The sequence below is a fragment of the Chenopodium album genome, chromosome 11, assembly GCF_948465745.1.
Source record: "Chenopodium album chromosome 11, dcCheAlbu1.1, whole genome shotgun sequence".
NCBI classification, from domain to species: Eukaryota; Viridiplantae; Streptophyta; class Magnoliopsida; order Caryophyllales; family Amaranthaceae; genus Chenopodium; species Chenopodium album.
This window is the reverse complement of record NC_137844.1, coordinates 6,856,154-6,863,083: the sequence shown is the minus strand read 5'-3', so window position 1 is coordinate 6,863,083 and position 6,930 is coordinate 6,856,154. Positions and strand designations below refer to the sequence as shown.

Below are 6,930 nucleotides of genomic sequence, written 5' to 3'. Positions count from 1 at the left end.
ATATTTTCTTCTTCTCTTCTCTTATTCAATTATTATTATTATTATTATTATTATTATTATTATTATTATTATTATTATTATTATTATTATTATGGGGGATTTATAAAAAATTATTATGAGTAGTTTTAATTATATAAAATCATATTTTTAATGATGTTTATGAAAATTACTTTAAAAGGTTCATGTACATATAGTTGGGGGGTTTTAATTTAATTATTGTGATTATTTGTTAACCTTATATTGATTAAGGTTATATTTATTTGTAGGGTGTGTTCGATCAAGATTCTTGAGGTTCCTTTAGTGTGTTTTTGCTAAGCAAGGATCAAGGTACGTTAGGTGGCTAGATACCTTGAAAGTGATCGGTTTGAATAAGCATGTTTGAATGATTTTATGATGATTGAATTGAATTGAATTATGATTTATGAAATAAAAGTATGTTTAAATAAATTGGTTTTGATAAATAAATTGGAGTATTGATTTTATATCATGTTTTAAATAATTAAAATTATTATTCATGTTTAAAAGGTTTTGATAGCCTCTTGCCTTTTCATATTCACACACTTAAAGACCCACTCATTTCTTCATCTCCATATGGGAACAAAGTACTCCAGGGATCCCTTTGTAGGAGGAAGAATCATTTAAGTTCCTGAAGATCCAATCTAGGAAGCAATCACAATCCAAATCCATATTAAAATAAAGTCATAACTCCTTAGCTCTAACACAAGTGTTATTGGTCTTCCCTAACTGTTGCATAGAAAGGACAACATGGGGAAGGGAAGAGACCTCTACCGTGGAGGAGAGGTCCCATTTTCCTAACAGCAAGCCCATCATGGCCTTGGGGAAGGGGCCCAACCACTAGAGACCTAAGGGGACAAGCTCTTTTAGTTTTAAACCAGAAGAATTGCAAAGAAAGCAAGATCCCATCAAATACCAACAATATAACCCAACCCAATACTTGATATTCATTCTACACATAGAAATTTATGTCCCATACAGATAATTACCTGACATAGTGAACTCTTTAACTCCAAGAAAGCATTCAAGGAGTGGGAAATAGCCGTTCCTTTATAAACCTTGCCAAATTTTCTTTAAAGTCCACCTCTCTGCAAAATCAAATAAGAAATATATATTAGGTAAATAAAAAATACTATTTTTTTTTTTTGCACTTTTGTTGTTGTTGTTGAAACTATACCTCAAGTATTCTTTACGGAAAAGATCTTGATGATTCATCACACAGGTAAAATTGGTAGGGCAAAAACATCCTAGATGATAATGGGAAAATCCCATGCCAAACCAAATCTGAAATCAAGAAAATGATAAGAACATATATTAAAATAATAAAATGTAATGACTTAATGAAAAAAAAATTACAAAATAAAAAAGTAGTTACCAATAGCTCATTGAACTCTGTTAGATGGTTGTCCAGGTAGGGTATGTGACAATGTTGATAAATATCATTAATATCATATTCATTGGACACCCTTTTAATCCTCATAGTTCCTCCTTCTCCCCAATCCTCACCCCAAGTGTTCAGGAGCAAGAAATAATCGTCTGTATACCCGATACAATTCAACAAGTGATATTCACCCTTTGATTCAGGCTTATCACCCATAAAAATACCCTGCCATCACAATGTATTAGTGAGTCAAGTGAAATACATGTGCTTGTAATATCCGGGATTTTAAAACATGATTTATTATACTCTAATCTTTATTATAAGCTTAATTTATTTTTAATCTCTATTTAACGAAGAACGAATGTTTTTGTCCTAATTTTATTTTAAGATTATATTATTCCAGAAGCTAATTTTACGAACGAAAGTAATTTTATTTAAAATGTATTTCAGTCTAAGTAATATTTTTCATGTTCCACTATGTATTTACAGATTTATATCAAAATCTGTAGTTTACCCGAGAGAATGAAATGACCAAAATACCCTTACTCACAAAAGGACAAACATCACCTCTTATTTCTTCACCACCTCCACGTTTATGAGATGGAGATGGAATTTGCTATTCTTTCATTTGTTATGTAATTCCTAAGCTTATCACTTTGCAAATGATAAGAATTAATCTTGCTCACCATAAAAGACAAAACCCACCTCTTCTTATTTCTTCCTTCACGGCTAAGCATTAGCTTGGGTCTTGGGATAAGACCAAGTTTTTGGCTTCATCCAATTCCCACGTTACTCCACTACAATGAGATTGTAGTTAGCAAGTGACTTGCCTAATCTTTATCTTCATTCTTCTTTCCCTTACAAGCTTTAGCATACTAATTTCCCACCAAAAAGAAACATCACTGCCACCACCTCACAACCATCGCCACCCCTCCTTGTTTGAGGCGTGCCACCCCTCTTCTTACCGTCAACTAAGCTCACGCACCGCAGCCACGCACTCTTCTTCTTCCTCCATTCGTGGCATGTTTGGTGAAGCCGAGAATAATCTTTGAGACTACTCAGTACACATTGAAACCAAAGTGAGCTTACTTTATTTGCTCTTATTTTGAGTATACATAAGTTTATCTTGTATTTGATATAAAAACTCTTACTTTCTTTGAAAACGATTAAGTATATATTTTGATGATTAGAAAATGATGTTATAATATAGTAGTAGCTTGCTAGCTATCTATATCTTCTATGTTTGTTCTTATTTTACTCTTAAAAGTGTAGTGTTTGTTCATATTCTAATATTATTTAGCACAAGGAATTGATGATTATGTACTTCGTACATTCAACTTCCTAAAAATGAGTTTTGATACTAGAGCAATTTGAGAGTTCTCTAAATTAAAGTTTTTATAGTAATATTTTCTACTAATATGAATAGTGGAAGTATCTATTTTTAAAGTAATGCTCATTTTACTCAAAATGAGGTAATACTTGTTTTGTTTCTAAAAATAAGCTTATACTTGTTCTATCAAAGGTTTTGAATTGAGAGGTTACTAATGAATATTTATTATTACTGGGTATGATCGAATGAGTCATAGCAATGAGAAACTAATGATGGAGGTTATAGAGCTCGGATGATAATTATGAGGCTATGTGAGATGATTAAAGATGATCGAATGAGGTAATCATTATGTCTAGCAATTATGTCTAGCCCTGTATGTGTAACCATTATGTTTAGCAATTGTGTTCAGTTCCGTATCTGCAACTATTATGTTTAGCTACTGCATGTGTTTAGACCTGTATGTGTGACAATTATATCTAGTTATTATGAGTGCACGTGTGTAACTTTAATGACATGTTATTGTATCATACGTATGCATGTATGGTATGTTTGGCATGTTATGATTTAAAAGCGTGGTATATGCAAATGACATGACATGATCTTTTATATTCTGGTATAAATGACTTGCGAGATGATCAACATGTTCATTGATGTATTTCAGTCTTATGATTTATATGAATGATTTTACATGTATACAATGTTTTCTTGATTTGTGGAACTCTCGAAAGTATGTTAATAATCTACGAATAACTTATTAAAAGATACACAACATGATAAATGAAAGTGATAGTCCTAGTCTGTCTGGCAGTATATGTTATGTTTCGGTCATGCAATGCATGTACCCATGGGGCACCAGCCCAACTATGTCGAGCACCTGCTCTATGTTATGGGCACCGGCCCATCGCGGAAGACGTTCCGCCATGTCATACTGTCCAGCGACTAGCATGTCCACCAAAAAGATTACGAATATCTGAATTTTGTTAAAGGACTTATGAGAACTCACAAGGATACTCTATTAATGAGTTTTACGATATACTGATATGTACGATCGTTCATAAAGCTGTCTTACCATCATACAAGGTGATAAGAATGCTATGAATAACAGGTATTTCTAGTTATTTTATTAATCTATAAGATATGTGGACGTGATTTGTTATGTTATGCCCCTGTTAAATGTTTAACGCTAATGATTATTTTATTCAATTAAGTGTTACGAATGAATTATTATGAATTGTGCCAATGTGCTATGAATTTATATGAGGTATAAAGTTGTTCAGAAATGATTTAATATGATACGAGGTTACATTTGTCGACAATGGAAAATGAACTGAACATAGAAAATAAGTGAGTTATAGGTGGAGGAAAGTATGTTAATGAAATGGGGAATTAATCCCACACGAATGAAAGTTATGTTATGTCCAAAACCTGTGCTTACCTATGATCTTATGTAAAGGGAATGATCCTTGCCGACTCAACTTTTAAAAATAATGATATTATATTATTTCTGAACAACTATGAATGCATAAGGAATAAGATATGTGCTCAAATGATTTTGAAAGAAAAACGGTTTTACGAGCTAGAGTAATGTTACTGAGTTTTCCACTCATTTTTGGATTTTTCCTGTGTTTTCTATGTTTTCTATTTTTATGGATAATTACAGGGATAATGATGACGAAGCTAACATCAAAGGCAAAAGGATTAAAGGAGTTTACATAGTTGAGGGATTATGGAATCAAGGCTTATGTATTATGAATCATCGAGAGCTGAGACAGATCTGTTATTTTATTACTGTAAGGAAGACTGGAGTTGTATAATTTATTGAATTTTCTTATTAAGGAGTATGTTTATTTATGGGCCCATAATCCACAGGTGATTATGAGATTATCTATATGATTGATTCCGCTGCGTATGATGAGTAAAGAATGGTTTATCTATGGCTAATTAATTTCCGCTGCGAATAACGCATTAAGTACGGTCCGGTAACGCCAATTAAAAATCGGGGCGTTACAGTGCTGCTTGTTAAGATTGTTGTAACTAACTTTCAGAGTTTATTATTCTCTAATCACTCAATCTCAGTTTGTTATTCTCTAATCAAATATGTGGCTAAAAGAATAATTTATCATAGGCTCTAATCACTCGATCTCTCTTCCTCTCATTTTGTTGTTTGATCTCTCTCCCTAATTCCTGTAGAGAATGATCAGGATGGATTGAACTGTTGTGTTTTATTGTCTTGTGTCTGTGTTACAACTCCTCCAAGCGATTACTGCTGCTATTTAAATACAAGAATTACAAAGAAAGGAATCCCTAAAGAAAAGTCTAGACAACTGTATACACCTAATGAATCAAAGATATACTTCTAATAATATGTTAAGAACATCCCTAATTAACAAAAATAACAAGATATGATCACCAAGATAACACAGCATATTATAGGCAAGATAACAAGGATAAGATAACACAGCATATGATCACAGAATATTATAGGCAGGATAACAAGGACAAGATGACACAACATATTATAAAACAGAATATTATGTACAAGCTCCATGTCTATTCATTTACTCACCCCAGTGTATTCATCAAAATTTGGACCAGCAAAGATGGAGACAAGAACGGGTTGTTGGGCAGTGGCCCTAACCAAGAACTCCTCATTCATCGGGTTAACTTTGATATAACCCGAGAGTGAAACCCTATCCCCGTAAGAAGGATAGGGATCTCCATCCGTTCTAGGACGACAAACCCCGTTCTTCATGCAAAATTGCAAGCCGAACTCAGCATGTCCGCCAAGCCAGGGAGAGTTCATATGATCACTCTGATATATGAGTGTTTCATAGGAGAGATCTAGCTTCTTAAATTATTTATGACAGCAGCACTCCAACAATCCCCTGCAAAACCAAATAACAAAATCACTAAGATATAAATAGTTCATATACAGAACTGCACAAATAGCCAATTCTGATCTAATAAGAGCTAATCAAAATGGATTACATACATAAAAAAGAATATCATTTTTTTTTATAATTGAATAGTTCTATATAATTGCACTTCAAAACATAGATATATTGTTTTAGGATCAATTGACTCATGTCTATACTAATGACATATAGCAGGCAATGGCACAAACTCGAACCTTAAGAATGAATGCATGAGTATATGTAGGGCTGGCAATCCCTGACCCAACCCGATAACCCGAACGAACCCGACCCGAAGTTACTGAGAGAAAACCGAACCCGACCCGATCCGAACCCGAATAACCCGAATTCGACCCGATTTGACCAAAATTTCATATTTCGTAATAATATTAAGTTTTACACTATTTTTGATTGTTTCTTAACATAACCCGAAATCGACCCGAAATCTGACCCGAACCCGACCCACCGACCCGAATTGCCACCCCTAAGTATATGGGATAAAATCATAAAATGATAATGTTCAATTCGTTAAGGTTGCGTTTGGAACCTAAAGTTCATTTGAAAATGAGGAATTCAAATGAAGAATTTCAAATGTTTGAATTCAATTCCAAATCTTGTGTTTGGGGAACTTGAGAAATTCCAAAATTTAATCACTATGTATTACAAGCCAAAGTTGTTTCTATTGTTGTTATCAACTTATCACAAGTATAAGATCACACGAATTTTGGTTCAGCCCATATCATACAGGTTAAACGTAGAATTATTAAAATTCAACTTCAAATCAAATTTAAATACCACAATAATCTATACTCCAAAATTCCAAATGCTTGCTGACTTATGATGTTAGTGCTACGATTTTGGTATCAAATTTTGGCAACTATTTCTTCTAAGTAAAATTCAAAGATCATTGTAACACCCCCAAATCTCCCTCTACGGAAATACCAGTATAATACGTATAATTATACCGTAGAGATAGACTTAGGCGTATTACCGCCGCGTGATTACGCAAGGCTACTCAACTTACTAACAAAACAATACTTTGCAGCGGAAACTTCAAAACTCTTCTTTATTAATAATAACTATAGATAGAAACCAATGTTATGAGTACTCAAAAATAGATACAAAGACCACGATTCCTAACTTAGTGAAACCAAATCCCAGGACTCCAATGCATCAATTTATTCACTCCACCTGAAATAACACTGCTTACCATTACGGTAAACAGGGCGAACCAAAACAAATAAGAAGTACGGGTTAGCAAATATGCTAAGTACGGTAAGTGCAAGATAATT

The 6,930-nt window shown here is 33.3% G+C and overlaps 1 long non-coding RNA gene across 1 annotated transcript; it reads left to right on the top strand.

The window, feature by feature from the left end:
• The first annotated feature begins 2,137 nt into the window (after window positions 1–2,137).
• On the top strand, window positions 2,138–4,614 carry LOC145568414 (uncharacterized). The gene is made up of 3 exons (XR_014095828.1): window positions 2,138–2,475; window positions 2,983–3,065; window positions 4,387–4,614. It is a non-coding gene; the product is annotated as an uncharacterized LOC145568414 (long non-coding RNA).
• The last annotated feature ends 2,316 nt before the right edge of the window (window positions 4,615–6,930 follow it).